Source organism: Dipodomys ordii, unplaced genomic scaffold (assembly GCF_000151885.1).
Source record: "Dipodomys ordii isolate 6190 unplaced genomic scaffold, Dord_2.0 Scaffold70, whole genome shotgun sequence".
NCBI lineage: Eukaryota > Metazoa > Chordata > Mammalia > Rodentia > Heteromyidae > Dipodomys > Dipodomys ordii.
In genome coordinates, this window is record NW_012267286.1 from 8,935,164 (window position 1) to 8,952,419 (window position 17,256).

At 41.3% G+C, this 17,256-nt stretch overlaps 1 protein-coding gene across 1 annotated transcript in view; it reads right to left on the bottom strand.

Moving 5' to 3' along the window:
* Positions 1–16,895, bottom strand: part of Tet2 (tet methylcytosine dioxygenase 2) — an 83,998-nt gene extending 67,103 nt beyond the window's left edge. Inside the window, exon 1 of the mRNA XM_013023841.1 lies at positions 16,791–16,895. The gene's annotated coding sequence lies outside the window, so the exon portion shown is untranslated. The remainder of the gene's footprint in view (positions 1–16,790) is intronic.
* Positions 16,896–17,256: the final 361 nt, after the last annotated feature.

Genomic DNA, 17,256 nt, shown 5'->3' on the forward strand with positions numbered 1-17,256 from the left:
CTTTCTTTCTTTCTTTCTTTCTTTCTTTCTTTCTTTCTTTCTTTCTTTCTTTCTTTCTTTCTTTCTTTCTTCCTTTCTTTCTTTCTTTTGCCAGTCCTGAGGCTTGGACTCAGGGCCTGGACACTGTCCTTGAGCTTCTTTTGTTTAAAGCTAGCACTCTACCACTTGAGCCACTTGTAGCTTTTTCTGTTTATGTGGTACTGAGGACTGGAACCCAGGGTTTCATGCATGTTAGGCAAGCACTCTATCACCACTAAGTCACATTCCCAGCCTAACTCTTGGAGACAGAGAAAGCATTATTTCTAAAAGAGATCTCTAGTAAGACTTGACAGGCATCAACTATTAGAACTTCTCAGAAAAACCATCTAAAGAAGAGAGGGGAAGCACACAAATGAACAACCATTAGGATTGCAACTCAGCAGACATTGAAAAAGGCAGCTACTGTGCATGTTAGAAAAATGTCTCTTCTCTGAGGAGTGATGAGCAGTATTAGGGAACTTAATGGAGGGACACACTTAGCCAGATCTCGCTAGGGACACAGCTGCTGTAGAGGATTTCACTGTGAACTGTCTTCCGGGGGATGTCAATCTTTTCTCCAGCAAATGCCACTGCCGTGACTCAACACTCTAGGTTTATGCCAGGTCAGGGGACACAAGACAGCTCCACTGCCATGAATGAAGTCATACGTTATCAGAAAGCAGGTCAGAGGAAACATTAATCATCTAAGTTAACAGCTGACTACAAATAACTTTCTATTGCACGCTCTCATTTCTCAAATGCAGAGATAAGGGAGAAAATCCTTGAATAAACCAGACAAAATATTTGCAAGTTGAATACTGTAAGGAAAAGTACAAAATATGACTTGTAGCCTTTGAAGTATTATGTCCACTAGAAGAAGGGCAATTGAATTAAGCCTACTATTGCCTGTATATCATCTACCACCTCCTCTACTTGCCTTATATGTGGTTGTTGTTGTTGTTTTTTCTTTTGTAACAGTCCTGGAGTTTGAACTTAGTGCCTAAGCACAGTCCCTTAGACATTTTTTGCTCAAGGCTGGAATCCTATCACTTGAGTCATACCTCCACTTCAGGTTTTCTGCTGGTTAATTGGAGTTGAATCTCTCAGATTTGTCTGCCTAGACTTCAAACCATGATCCTCAGACCTTAGCCTCATGAATTAATAATCAGTGTATTGTCTGGGCACCATTGGCTTACACCTGTAATTTTATCTATGCATGACACTAAGATCTGAGGATCCTGGTGTGAAGCTAGCCTAGGCAGGAAAGTCCAAGAGACTCCTACCTCCATTAACCACCAAAAAGCTAAAAGTGGAGCTGTAGCTCAAGTGGTAGAGCACTAGGCCTTGAGCAAAAAAGCCCAGGGACAATACCCAGGCCCTGAGTTCAAGCCCCAGTACTGAAATAAAAAGGAAATATCATGTATGATTCATGCTAGGCAAGTGTTCTACTGACCTAAATTTCCTGCTCTCAGAAGGCAATATAAAGTAGGAATGCAGAATACAGAGTTTATGGAAAGCAGAGAGAGAAGGCAAATGAATGTGAAGAATTCTAAATGTCACATTGCACATGGCAGAAAGAGAGGAAGGTCCAACCTAACATTATTTAATTTTTCTAAAAAGTTAAACGTACAGGCTGGGAATGTGGCTTAATGATAGAGTGCTTGCCTAGCATGCATGAAGCCCTGGGTTCAATTCCTCAGTAACACATGAACAGAAAAAGCCAGAAGTGGGCTGTGGCTCAATTGGTAGAGTGCTAGCCTTGAGCAAAAGAAGTTTGGGACAGTGCCCAGGCCCTGAGTTCAAGCCCCAGGACTGGCAAAATAAATAAATAAATAAATAAAGTTAAATGTACTGTTGTGAGAAAAGTTATAAAGACACACTGTAATTATATTAAGGAGTTATTTGGGTGCATGGTAAAAGTTAAAATCTCTCTTTCTGAGTTATCTATTTCCAGCAATAACAGTTTAGACTTAGCTAAGTGGCACAAACATCCCAACCCAGCCTAACATTTGGTTACTGAGATTCTGCTCTCCACTTGCTTGCCTGCTAGTGAATTCATTATGGGAGATACAAGAACACTACTTTCTTTTATTAAATAGTTTCCAAATTTGTTTCTTAGCTTTTCTTCACTTATCATTAATCGAACAGTTACACTGAAGACATACACTCACACACAATCTCATTTGTCAGCAAAGATAGCTCTAAACAAATATGTGCAGTAGTTTTAGAAAGTATTGCCATATGTAATAGGAATGGCTTCTTTTCAGAAATACAGCAGAAGCAGGTGTGGTGGTATACAACCATAATCCCAGCTACTGGAAAAGCAAAGATAGGAGAATCTGGGGCAGGGAAAAATCACTAGACCCCCAAGTGAAAAAAATCACTAAAAGCAAAAAGGGCTGTGGGGGGAGGAGGGGGCGGGGAGGGGCTAAAGTTGTGGAACATTTGCTTAGCAAGCCTGAGGAATCTGAGTTCAAGCCCCAGTACTGTGCAAAAAGAAAAGAAATCCCAGAAATAATGGGCACGAAATACTTTGTAAACAAGAGAAAATACAGTTCTAACTCCAACTATCGGTTCCTATGAAATATACAGCAACAATATTTGAGATGGCTAAGTTACTAGATGAGCTAGTGATGGCTAACTTAGCAGGTGAGCATCTGAAAGAGCTTGAGTCAGCTGGTTAGAAGAGCAACAGTCTTCAGGACTTTGTCACCTCAGTGCATGAATACTAAACTGCTTACTCACAGTCCCGTGTATACGCTACTATTTTAAGTTCAAAGTACCTCCTTTCAGGCAGTAACGAAGAGTTTAAAATAAGTAAAGAGGGTAGAAAACCTGCCTTAGGCATCTACTACTCTTCCCCTCTCCCCCCCCCCCCCAGTCTCCCATCAAATTAACTACAGTCTGTTTTTTTTTTTTTTAATTCTGTAGCAGTAATCAAAGAACCAAGTCACTAAACAGTTCAGGGGACACAGAACTCTCCCTCCATTGCTAAAACACTAGGAGTCTGAGTTCTGGAAGAGCGCAAGAGCATGAAAGCATTGTGCTAAATCTCATGGGCTGGCCCAAGAATAACCCGAACCTCTTTCTTGAAGACCCAATCTTAACAACATCAAATCATAATGCCAGCTGTTAGCATCTGTGTATGTGGCTTTATTTGGTTCCCCAAGTTGTTTTCTACACAGACCATGCAAAAAGAGTTCATACAAAGACCCTATACCTTCCATGTATCTTCAAGTTCTTTGAAAAATTTGAAAAGTTCAACTCCCCCCCCACCACACACACACACACACACACACACACACACACACAGAAAAGGGATAAACAGCCTCAAATTGCCACTTTGCCCCATTACACATCTTTTATATTCAACCTGACATTTTGATATTTTATATATAGACAACTGCTAGTCTAGCAAATAAATTGATGCTTAATGTATCATGCTGGTCCCATCAAAGGAAACTAAAGTATCACCAAACGAGAAAGTTAGGTTTAAATATCCCACCACATCTTCCTGTATGTGTGTGTGTGTGTGTGTGTTGTGAAAATGCATTCACTTACGGCCCTAATCAATTTCTGAGCATTTTCAGTGCAGAGTCATATGACTTTCTGTTCAACAAAGGATTGAGGAGAAAATATGAATGTTCCAATATGAGCCAGTGTGAATCTTTTTTTGTTGTTGTTGTTTTTGTCAGTTGTGGGGCCTGCACTCTGGGCCTGGGCGCTGTCCCTCAGCTCTTCAGCTCAAGGCTAGCTGCAGCGCCACCTCGGGCTTTTTCTGCTTATGTGGTGCTGAGGAATCGAACCCAGGGCCTCATGCATGCAAGGCAAGGGCTCTACTACTGAGCCACCTTCCCAGTCCTAGTGTGAATCTTGTGCAAGCCTGGGATTGTTCAGATAACACTATGTGCACAAAACCCCCCCCAAAAAACAACAAACCCAACTATAGATAATTTTACACAAGCTTTCACTACTTGGATTTAGAGCAGTTAAGATAAACACACCATCTTTAACTCAAAACAATGAAAAGCAAATAAAAAAAAGAATTTACCCACATTTTAATTCAATACATTAGAAATGATACTAAAAATTGTATTAACTGCTAAATATTAAGTTCTGCCTTTTTAAATTCAGAAAAGATTTTCTTTTCTTCTCATCAATGGTGATGAAAAACATCCATCCTTAGATTTCATTGTGTTGGGTAAATGAGTCATTCTTGGCTATTTCTTCCAAATGAGAACAGATTCAGTTGTTGAATAGACAAACTCAATTGGAGTCTCATATGTAAGTAATGGATTTGTGCATATCATCTCTAAATTATTCCAGATCTACTATTCTCTAATACCAAACATTTCCTGGAACAAAATATTTTTGTTGCTTCGTTTATCTCTTGAAAAAATCCTTTGTTTAAAAAAATTAATTACTTTCCTTTAGAGTACCACATTTCAAAGACATTTTTTTCCTGCTTGAAAATGGTAGTTTTTAAGGTGGTCATCTTAAAAATATATATAAAACAAGCCAGGCACCAATGGCTCACGCTTGTAATCCTAGCTACTCAGGAGGCTGAGATCTAGGCAGCTAGTCTGTTCAGAAAAGTTCCCATAAGACTCTGATCTCTAATAAACTACTCAAAAGAGCTAAAAGTGGTGCTGTGGCTCAAGTGGTAGGTGCTCCCCTTGAGCAAAAGAAGCTGAGGAACAGAGCCTATACCCAGATTTCAAGCCCCAGAACCAGCTCTATACACACAAACACACACACACAATAGTTCAAACAAGCCAACTTTGCAATCTACCTGTAATGATCCTTGGATGCAATACAAAAACATCTCAAAATCTGCTTGCTTTTTAATCATTCTAACTAGTCTTTTTACAACTAATGAATAACATCAGCAAACATAAATGTGATACAGAAGATTAGAAATTTACATTCTTAGTGCTTGATTTCTTTTCACTTTTATTAGCATACCTTGATCTTATGAAGGAGTTACTTTGTGATTTTTGCATACAGTCATACAATATAGTTCGTTGTTGTCTTATTTTTTTTAAATAATCCATAACCTTCTTTAATTGGTAAATGTAAATGAAAGGGTCTAAAAATCAATCTGGGAAAAGAAAACTCAAATTCTCAAGTATAGAAACTTCCTCAAGCTTTGATTTGTTGTTTTAACCCCACATGTGGATGCTCAATTACAATGCAGGGTTAGGGAGAGGGCTTGCATGAATTACAATGCAGGAGAGGGGATTAAATAAGGAAGCTGGAAGAGAAGAAAAAGGATGCAGTACCGACAGTGAATAAATTAAGTGTTGCCTACATAATGAAATAGGATCATAAATTCTCTTGCTTCTGAAGACACAAATACCAAGAGACATTTTACATTGCCTGTGTAAGGGTTGGGTACAGGCATACCAGATATTATTCTCACAGTAATACACATTACAATCAGAACCAAGGTATAATCTGCCCCCAAAGAGGTTTGGTTAACTGCAGTCAACAAAGAAGTGAATTCTCTATGACAGCACAGCCTTTGGAGTTTGGTAAGAAAACTCCCTCTTAGGCAGGTCCTGACCTAGACACCTTGATCTTTGGTTCACGGCCCTGTGAGGGCCAGACCAGGGCTCCCAGACTGACTGTGAATTAAACTGTTGATACTCCGCCCCTGGACAAAGCTGACTGTCTCCCTAGCTGTTACATAAGAGTCTCTGGAATCCTGGGCGGTGTTTGTAAGTAGCCAGGCCATGCGCACAGAACCCACGTGTCAAATGTTGATGTGACAGCGTGTAATCTGTAGACAAGAGAGCATCAAGTTCCAAAGGGAAACCTACTTCTTGCTCCCTAAAAATGTGCAGATGGATGTCAAGGAAGTACCACTCTGGGGGGATTTTTTTTCTTCTTTCCTTCGATTTAAATTTATTTATTTAGTTAGTTAGTTATATTTATTTATGTATATATATGAGAAAAAGTCAAAATTTGTCTGTTGCCTTTCTTCCTTTCCTTTTCATTTGCCTTTCTCTTCCCCTTTTGTACTTCCCGCTGTCTTTTTTCTTTGTCTTGATTTCTTTCTGCCTGCCTTCCTTCCTTCCTTCCTTCCTTCCTTCCCTCCTTTTCTCCTTCCTTCCTCCTTCCTTCCTTCTCGTCCCTTTTCTTCCCTTCCCTTCCCTTTTCTCTTTTGATTTCATTCTCTCTTCCCATCTCATCTTCCCTTCTCTTCCCTTTCCTCTTTCTTTTTCAGAGTCAAACTTAACTGATATGCCTGATTCAATTTAGGACACGTTTTTCAGCCTCAAGCATGCACTTTCTACCTCCTCCCTTCCCAAGATTTTTTGCTTACTTCCGTCAACATGAATGTGAGTTAGGACTCATAACCACTGAGATACAGCTAAGTACCCAAATAGTTTGCTGTGATAATTTACAACCAGACAATATTATAATACAACCCTTTCAACACTGCTTACAGGAAGAGAAAAACAGAATTTTGTAGGTTAGTCTCTACCACTGATGTATTGAATTAAAAACACTTTGTACAACTATGTGGATAATTTTGTTGTTGTTGTTGTTGTTGTTCTCATCCTGAGGCTTGAACTCAAGGCCTGAGTACTGCTCCTGAACTTCCTTTACTCAAGGCTAGCCCTCTACCACCGGAGCTACAGCTTTTTTGGTAGTTAACTGGAGATGAGTCTCTTGAGCTTTCCTGCCCAGGCTGGCTTTGAGCTGCCATTCTCAAATCTCAGTCTCTTGAGAAGCTAGGATTACAGGTGTGAAACACTGGCTCAGCTACTTAGATAATTTTTTAAAAGAAAACAAGCAAACAAATAAGCAAATAAAGTGTCATATCCAATATCTCTGTTACATTTGGAAGATACATTTGTAAAAGTGTATTAAAATTTTTTTCATGTCTGCAAAATTTCTTATTTAAAATAATAATTGCATTTTAAGAATAAACGTTGTTTCAAAAGAATGAAAACCTAATTCCCAAAGTTAGTAGTTAAACATACATCCCAATTTTGAGTTAAATCAAAAATCATAGCCATCATTAAATCATAGCCATTAATAAGATGAGCCATCAATAGGATGCTTTCTTTGGGGGGGGGGTTACAAACTATAATGTGATAGAAGCTTCGAATTTATTTTTATTTTTATTTTTTTGTCAGTTGTGGGGCTTGAACTTTGGGCCTAGGTGCTGTCCCTCAGCTCTTTAGCTCAAGGCAAGCACTCTACCACTTGAGCCATATCACCACTTCTGGCTTTCTGGTGGTTTTGGGGAGAGAAGAGTCTCAAGGACTTTCCTGCCCAAGCTGGCTTTGAACCACAATCCCCAGATCTCAGCCTCCTTAGTAGCTAGGATTACAGGCATGAGCCACTGACGCCCAGCTATGAAAATTAAAATTTAACCTGTTTTAAGGTCAACTTATAGGTAATATAACTTCTTAGGACAAAAATAACTATTTGACTGGATTGGTATAGTGATGCATAAAATGTGGAGAATGAACTTAATTTTATACTGTGTTATTTCCTACTAAGATGTGCCAGCTTCAGGTTTTGTTTGTTTTTTTTGCCAGGGCTTGAACCCTGGGCCTGGGCACTGTCCCTGAGCTTTTCAGCTCAAGGCGAGTACTCTACCACTTTGGCCTCAGTGCCACTTCTGGTTTTCTGGTTGTTAATTGGAGATAAGAGGCTCAAAGACTTTCCTGTCTGAGCTGGCTTTGAACCGAGATCCTCAGTTCTTAGCCGCCTGAGAGTAGCTAGCATTAGAGCTGGCATTAGTAGCTCCCAGCTCCCAGCCCAGCTTCAGTTTTTACTGAAACAATTGATGTGATATTTTTAAGCTGGAGAATCTGTTCTGTCCTACACAATACTTACTTATTGTTTTTCCTTTCACAATTACATTCCATACCTGCAAACAGGAATACCTCTGAATTGATATTTTAATAACTGAATTTACTTTTTAAGATATTTACTCTAATTTTACAATAAGCCATTTTATTTATAGCTTCTTTTTTCTGCTATAATGTATGCAGGCAAACAAACAAAAAGCTAATAATCATCTAATCACCCTAATGAGAGGGTGGTTAAAAGTGATCCTTTTAATACAAAAATCATGAAAGGTTATAAAAGAACTAAGAGAACTTTATAGCTAATGGCAAATATGAAAATTCTATAACTTCAAAGGAAGAGACTTCAAACAAAAGTGGGAAAAGTGGTGAAAGAAGAGGCAGATTAAAAATTAATTAATGGGAACAAGGCAGTATGTTAAAGATGGAATCTAGGTGTGGCATTACTGTATTACTGTCAGACTCAGGTGCTTTACATTAGAAACACATCACTAAAAGTTAAGACTTTTTAAAATTAAGACAGAGAAGAAAAACAGAATAACTCAGCCATCATGTCATATTATCTGCTTCCATTATAATTATTTAAACCATTGTTTTGTTTTCATTTGTTAAGACAAAAACATACACATATTGGGAGAAAGTACTAAAATAAAAATCCATTTTAGCTGGGAGCATGTGGCTCACGCCTGTAACCCTAGCTACTCATGAGGCTGAGATCTGAGGATTGTGGTTCAAAGCCAGCCTGGGCAGGAAAGTCTGTGAGACTCTTCTCTCCAAATAACCACCAGAAAATGGGAAGTGGTGCTGTGGCTCAAGTGGTAGAACACTTGCTTTAGCTGAAGAGCTCAGGGACAGCACCCAGGCCCAGAGTTCAAGCCCCACGACTGACAAAAAAAATCCATTTTAAAATTACATCACGAATTCTTCCATTAAAGTACAGTCTGGCACAGACACTAAATGTAATACTCTGCCAGGAAAATAGGTGATTTGATAAAGCAGTTTTCAGCAGTGCCAAATAGGTGCTGATAGTCCTTATTAAAGTTATCTTTACTTTGGAACATCCACAGAACAAATGGTGACAAAGCTGAAAATAGTCAAAATAATAAAAGAAAAACATCAATACCATGTATGGAATATTTTGTTTGTTGGAGACATGGTTTTCCTATGTGGCTCAGGCTTCATCCTCAAACTCCCAATCTTCCTACATATGGTAAACTGCTTGGATATGTGTATGCCTGACTGACTACAGGCATTCTCTCTAAGACAGTCATAGTCTATCAACAAAAGGTAATGACCAAATATCTTCTCTTGAATAAACTGTATCTTCTCCAGAAATTATTGATTACAAAAAGTAAAGTTAAAAATATGAATGAGCTTGTTGCTGGTGGCTCACGCCTGTAATACCATCAATTCAGCCGCATTCCCAGCCCTTGAATTTTAAGTTATTTATTTATTTTTGCGTCCGGTTGTGGGGCCTGAACTCTGGGCCTAGGTGCTGTCCCTCAGCTCTTCAGCTCAAGGCTAGCGCTCTACCACTTGAGCCACAGCGCCACTTCTGGCTTTTTTTCTTTTTGCTTATGTGGTGCTGAGGAATCGAACCCAGGGCCTCATGCATGCAAGGCAAGCGCTCTACCACGGAGCCACCTTCCCAGCCCTGAATTTTAAGTTTTTATGCAGGTAATTAAATACACTTTAAGTCTCTATGACTTTTCCTACATAGTTCAGATGATAGCTATACTATATAATAATGTTGTATAGGATGGTGGTTAAAAAAAATGGGCTCTAGAAACACACATGTAGGCTCCTCCCACATTTAGATCTTGTCTAAGTTACATACTGGGCAATTTTCTTTTATTTCCTCATTGTTACAGATCCTTAGCCTTCCTAGACTACTTCTCTATAGAGTTGTGATGAGAATTAGTGGAGATCAACTTATATTGTTGCAAAAGATCAGAGTGACAAAATATTTACAACACAAAAGCCACACTAGCAAGGTACCAGTGGTTCATGCCTGTAATCCTAGCAATTCAGGAGGCTGAGATCTGAAGATCTAGGTTCAAAGCCAGCCTAGACAAGAAGGTCCATGAGACTCTTATACTCAATTAAACACCAAAAGAGCCAGGGACAGCAGAAAACCATGCCCATCTCCCACCTCCCCCCCGCCACAATTCTAACACATACTCTGTTACGACATTATAGCACATCATTGAGGAAAGAGAATCATGTGATTTGATCTTAAAAATCTATGATCATGTGAGAAGAGTTTTAGAGCTATGAACACAGATGAAGGAAAGCATATGGCTCAAAGCTGGGAAGGACTGGCACAGTGGAAGAAATATACAACTGTACTTCCCAGCTATCAGTAGTGTGAAGCAGAAACATGGTGAGTTCAAGGTCCCCTCGGGCTACAAGGTGAGACTCCCATCTTAAACAAACAAGAAACCATTGGTAGACTGGAGGTGAGGAAGTAGCTCAGAGGTAGAACACTGGCTCTACCCTCTTATGTGTGAGTCCCTGGATTCCATCCTCAGCAGCAGAGCAAAAAATGAAAGCCAGACACTGGTGGCTCATGCCTATAATCCTAGCTACTCAGGAGGCTGAGATCTGAGGATCACAGTTCAAAGCCAGCCGGGGCATGAAAGTCCATGAGACTCTTATCTCCATCAAACCACTAGAAAACCGGAAGTGGTGCTGTGGCTCAAGCCATAGTGTGCTCGCCTTGAGCTGAAGGGCTCAGGGGCAACCGCGCAAGCCCAGAGATCAAGCCCACAACTGACAAAATAAAATAAAATAAAAGATTGTTACACTGTATCTAAGTCACTACCCTAGTAGTAATATTAAACTAAAATTTTGTTGAATGTTGGAGGGTTGCCAGGGAAGGGAGGGAAGGAACTGGACTAGTGTATAAGGGATCAAACTACATTATTTTATTCACCTGTATAGGAATCCACAATTATCTCAATACAAACTTCAATTAAAAATACATAATTCTAGGGGCTGGGAAGGTGGCTCAGTGGTAGAGCGCTTGCCTTGCATGCCTGAGGCCCTGGGTTCGATTCCTCAGCACCATATAAGCAAAAAAGAAAAAAGCCAGAAGTGGCGCTGTGGCTCAAGTGGTAGAGTGCTAGCCTTGAGCTGAAGAGCTGAAGGAAAGCGCCCAGGCCCAGAGTTCAGGCCCCATAACCGGACCCCCCCCCCAAAAAATACATAACTTTAGGGACTGGGAAGGTGGCTCAGTGGTAGAGTGCTTGCCTCACATGCATGAGGCCCCAGGTTTGATTCCTCAGTACCACTTACACAGAAAAAAACTAAAAATAGCACTGTGACTCAAGTAGTAGAGTGCTAGCCTTGAGCAAAAGAAGCTCAGGGACAGTGTCCAGGCCCTGAGTTCAAACCCCAAGACAAGCAAAAAAAAATTTTTTTTAAAAACAACCTTCCAAAACCATAATTCTGGTTGGGTGCTGGTGGCTCATGCCTTAAACTGAAGAGCTTAGGGGTACCCAGGCCCAGAGTTCAAGCCCCATGATAGACAAAACAAACAAACATAATTCTAGTATAAGTTTGCTAACAGTGATCAAATATTAATCTTACAAGGGGTAGCTTTAATGGGGACAACTCCTATTTCCTGTAGAAGTCCCATTAAGGAAAATGCACCAACCCTACCTATCTTCATTACCATCACCAAGACCTCTTATGTTATTATTTTAATGCTTTGAGAATGGATAGTTTGTTTCCCAGTTAAATGACATGGTTTTCCACTAGATTCTATTAGAGAATGCAAAAACACTGAAATCAGTAACTGTTTTCCAGTAGATAAAAATACATATGTTGGGCTGGGAAGGTGGCTCAGTGGTAGAGCACTTGCCTTGCATGCATGAGGCCCTGGGTTCAATTCCCCAGCACCACATAAGCAAAAAGAAAAAAAAGCCAGAAATGGCACTGTGGCTCAAGTGGTAGAGCACTAGCCTTGAGCTGAAGAGCTGAGGGACAGCGCCCAGGCCCAGAGTTCAGGCCCCATGACCAGACCAAAAAAAAAACATATGTTTTATAAAAAACAATATTTTTAGTGAAACAACTAATTTGTTCTATGTCCTAAACTGTCCTTCAAAAATATTTCACTCAGCCGGGCACCAGTGGTTCACACTTGTAATCCTAGCTGCTCAGGAGGCTGAGATCTGAGGATCATGGTTCAAAGCCAATCCCAGGCAGGAAAGGCCATGAAACTCTTAGCTCCAATAAACCCCCAGAAAATGGAAGTGGTGCTGTGGCTCAAGTAGTGGAGTGCTAGCCTTGAGCTGAAGAGCTGAGGGACAGCACCCAGGCCCAGAGTTCAAGCCCCACAATCAACAACAACAACAACAACAAAAGTCACTCTCCCTCAGTCATCTTTTATTTAAATTCTCATATTATTTAGAATATGATGTGTGTGTGTGTGTGTGTGTGTGTGTGTGTGTGTGTGTGCTACTAGGACTTGGATTCAGGACCTGGGTACTGTTCCTGAGCTAGTGTTTTACAACTTGGAGCCACAATTTCAGTTCTGGTTTTCTAGTGGTTAGTTGGAGATACGTCTCACAGTTACTTTCCTGCCCAGGCTGGCTTTGAACCACGATACTCAGATCTCCTCCTGAGTAGTTAGGATTATAGGCATGAACTACTGGGTACCTGGCTGTTTCTGTATCTTAAAGCATGGCACATTTAATTACATGTTATAACAAGTGGGGGAAATATAAGTTAAAGCTGACAGAATCTACTATTTGGGAATGGAACAAAAAAATCAATTCAGTGGTATAATCTTCAGTGAGAAAAGATTATAAATCTATCTTAAGTCACAAATTTTTTTTATTTTTTTTTTGCCATGACCAATCTAAGGTCAGACTCATTCTGGAAATAATCAAATATACATTATTTTTTCCTTGTGGTCACTGATTCACACTCTCACTTTACCCCACTCCTTCTAGAACCTGCCTTCTTTACTACTGTATACCCACTAACAGATATAGTGTATAATCCACTCAATAATATCACACTATTCACTAAGTTTTGGCAGTGAGTTGAAATTGGAGCTCTAGACCAAGTAAATACTGTATGTTTGGCAAAATCACTGGTGGTTGTGTTCCTCAGCACAGTTTCCAAGATAACCACCAGTTCCACTTGGCAACCTGACTTTCCCACAGCAAAGGCCCCAACTGTGAAGTTGACTTGGGAGATATTTTCCTGCTGTTGGTGTTGGTGTCATTGCTACCCTAAAGAACTACTATGCAAGGATGGCATCTTGTTGAGAAAACATTATTTTGATGAACCAATAGTGGAAGTTGGTCTAAAAGTTTTTGCCAATAGCCATGTTAGAAAACAATGATAATCAATATGTTTACTTGGTGATTTATTTTTTTAATAGAAAAGAATTTATTGCAAATACAGTAGCTCTCACATTACTTCGTAATTTATAAATCAAGTTATGACACCGATAAATAAGATGATACAATTATATTAAGGCAATAACAGGTGAAATTGCAATTAGAAACAATTAATGGCATTAAAAAGCAGCTCTAGCAATATTTATAAAATATGAGGCATTCTTGCTGGGCACTGGTGGTTCCTACCTATAATCCTAAGAGGTTGAGATCTGAGGACTGAGATTCAAAGCCAGTCCAGATTCGTAAGACTCTTCTCTCCAATTAGCCACCCAGAAAGCTGGAAGTGGAACTGTGGCTCAAGTGGGAGAACTGAAACCTTGAACAAAAAAGCTAAGGGACAGTACCCTGGCACCAAGTTCAAGCCCTAGGATCAGCGCGCGCGTAACTGCACGTGCGCACACACACACAGAGTTATTCTAAGATGTTGACATTCTGCAACATCTTGACATTTTATTTCAAGGTGGTTTCATAAGAACTTAGTAATTTGCATGATGGAAAACAGTCCCTGCTAGGTGTGTCTATGAATCATAAGAAGGGCTTCTTAATGAGGTCAGCAAACAAGGAAATAGTGACACTTGCTTTACAACACTGTGTGGGTGGAGTCTTGGGAGGAACTGGTAGAGAATTTCTAACTCCAACAAGTGAAACCAAAACACAAACTCTAGACTTTGCTACCTAATGCAAACCCAGCACCCAATAAGGACTTTGGAAGTCTGTCATACCAAGTCCGCTGCAGGTGCATTTCACTTGTCTAGGAAGCGTGGAAGCAATGCTCACCTGGCAGCACTCAGGATCGCATGCCAGTGCACTGAAATATAAACTACCCTTCCCATTCCTGGCATAAGCCAAAACAAATGAAAGCCTGCAAAGGGGTTTTGGCAGATAACTGAATTTAAACAAAGCAAGTGACTTCTCTCATTCCAAGTTAATTCCTCATTAATGATTAAATTCAATAAAAAAATCAAAACAGTGCTGCAGTCTAAAAAGAACATGCTATGGATCTTTTTTATTTTTTATTATCTCTTCTAAAAGTCAATTGACCAAGTCAGGCCTGTGGAATGTTGGGAGTACTCAGAGGTGACTGACTAGCACAGGCGACATGGTAAATGAAGATCTGAGGTTATATCTTTTATAATAAACGTTTTATCCTAGACTTACTCAAATAATTTCTCTAAGAGAAAGCATGACTTTTATTCATACTGATCAATAATACATATTCTCAGTTTGTTCGGCAAACAGTAAGCATTTATGCTAAAAATCCTCAGTGCTTTCCTTATTAACTTACAGTAAATAAGAAGTAACCAATGAACTGTTCCTATTCTCGGAGATGACATCATGTGAAAGTACCTCCACTATCAGTGATTAAAGCCATGTTAAAACCACTTTGCCAAAAATCAAAATAGAGTTACAAACTGAACTCTTGAGGACAAATAGTTTTGGAAATCTAATTTATGTAGTAATGTCCATTTTGGTGCTTTTTAATTTACCCTTTTAATCCAATAAATGTTTGCTTAAGTTTAACTCTCTAATCTTTTATGAACACATTTCTGCTAAACAACATTTTTAAAAATTAGGATTTGTGGCATTGAAATTTATATTCAGTTCCCAACTGAGTATGAAACACACATGTAAACATGCAGAAGAATATAGCTCCCCTTCAGTATCTCAACTTTCCATTAAAATGCAAATGTAATGATTTCATTAGCCAGGCAACAATACCCACAGCCATACATCAGACCCAACCAATATCTTTTCCCTGTAAATCCCAACTTCCTTAACATACACTCTTTTCCTGTGCTGGACCATTTGCCAATAAATAATTTTGTATTTGAATTTTGCCATCCTAATCCCTGGCTGAGGGGAGAAAAAGTGCAACAATGTGTGATTTGCAATTTAAAATCCATGGATGGATGGATTCTATTCAGATTTTTTTTTAATTTTAAAAATTAAAACATTTAAGAAATTTTAAAAAAGCTCACTAAATTTTAAGTAAGCCACCTGAAAATAATCCTGTTTCAAGTCAGAAACATTAGACAAGAGGAAAAGCAATCACTCGACATAATTAAAACCATGTCAGGAGGCTGGTTTCCAGCAAATCACACGTATTTCTGATTCAGGCCACACTTTATATTCTCCTAGGTAGAAAACTCTCTCCGTAGAAACTCTGGTAGGATAACCACACTAGACAGGCAATCCCAGTTTAAAAAAAAAGAGAGAGAGATTAAGCAAGAGGTGAGGAGAGGAGAGAGGACACACACACACACACACACACACACACACACACACACAGACACACACACAGGGAAAGACAGGAGATAAAAAACCAAAGAAAGGAGAAAGCAAGAGGCAAAGAGCAATTTGGACGGGACGGTAACCGATCTGTTCACTTCTTCGTTGCTGGAATGGCTTTCGTGTCTCCAGGCGCCCCTGGCCCCTCGGTCCCGCAACTCTGTGCACCGCACACTCCCACCCCGAGCCTCCCCCTCCCGGGCCTGCGCCAGCCTTTGTGTCTTGCCTGTCACTTACCGGGGAACCAAAACGGAGCTGCTTTCGGGGAGAAGCACAAAGCCGGGACCCAGATTTGCCTTACAAATTCTCTTCCACTCCTGCCCCAGGTGGGAAGACACCGCACCCACACACTGCCCAAGGGACCTGCGGGAAAGTGGGTTCCGATCTTGTTTGGGGGACCTGAGAAACTATGCTTTTTCCTCGCTCGCTCAGCGCCACCAACAAAAAGCGCGGACTTGGGAGGTGGGGAGGAAAAAAAAAGAGAAAACACAGCACGCACGGCAGAACTCCACTCGGTGTCTTCCTAGCCCACTCTCCGTGACATCTGCTGAGCGCTGACCCCAGCGGGGGACACGGGGACAGGAAGGGGCAGATCCAAACCCAGACCCAGACTCCACAGCCTAGCAAGCGAAGAAGGGGGGAGAGGATCCCAGGACCCCCCTTCGGTGTTGTGTGTGTGTGGGGGGGGGTGAAACTAGAGACCCGTTTGACTTACAAGAAGGAGATGGGGTGGGGGTGGTTTAAAGGGAAAAGTGGCATGCTCCCCCACACCCCCCGGCCGAACTAACTGAACAAGAAATGCAAAGCAGAGAGAGAAAATAAGAATCACTTTCCTGACGCGTTAGAGGCCAGGAAAGCAGCTCGTGGGGAGGTGTAAAGGTAAGTTTTTTTTGGGGGGGGGGCCAAGAGGGGACGAGCATTGGCAGGAGACAGAAGTGAACCCCGAAGTACAGGTTTAAAGGGGTTGTTGTTTGGGTGGTGGTGGTGGAGATTAAAACTGTATTTGTCAGCCATGTTGAAGAAGCTCCAGTAATTTGTGAAGCTTCCCTCTTGGTATTTGTGGGTGACATTACAAGGTCTGCTCCCCCAATCCCTGGAAGCCCAAGAGAAAGCGAGGTGGGGCGGGGGGGGGTGTGGGGGGAAGAGAGAGGGAGAGAGGGAGAGAGAGGGCAAGAGAGAGGGAAAAGGAGAGTTTCCTAGCCAGGAAGAGGGAGAGAGGAAGAGAGGGAAGCGCTCTGACCTCGTTCTCGTCCCCGAGCCTTGCAGCAATCCAGTCCTTGCAGTCGGGTCTCCTTTCTAACAAATCCTAAAGGGCAGCCATCTTGCTTCCTTCTGCTTCTCTACGAAAGCAGCCCGGCGTCCGCATCAATATTCATAAGGCAGTTTGACGTCTGTTCTCATCACTCGGCGGGGCCGGCGTCTCGGGGCGGCCGCCGAGGGGGCGGACGTGACTCGCATGCGAGCCGGGCCTGGGCGCACGGCGGCGGCCGCCCGAGCTGTCGCCTGGCGCGGCTGCCACGGCTGCGGGCTCTGGTCCTCCACCCGGGCCTCCACCTCCTCCTCCTCCTCCTCCTCCTCCTCCTCTTTGCCTCTTCTTCTCCTCCTCCTCCTCTTTGCCTCTCCTCCTCCTCCTCTTTGCCTCTTCTTCTTCTTCTTCTCCTCCTCCTCCTCCAACACCACCACCTCCTCCTCCTCCTCCTCCTTCT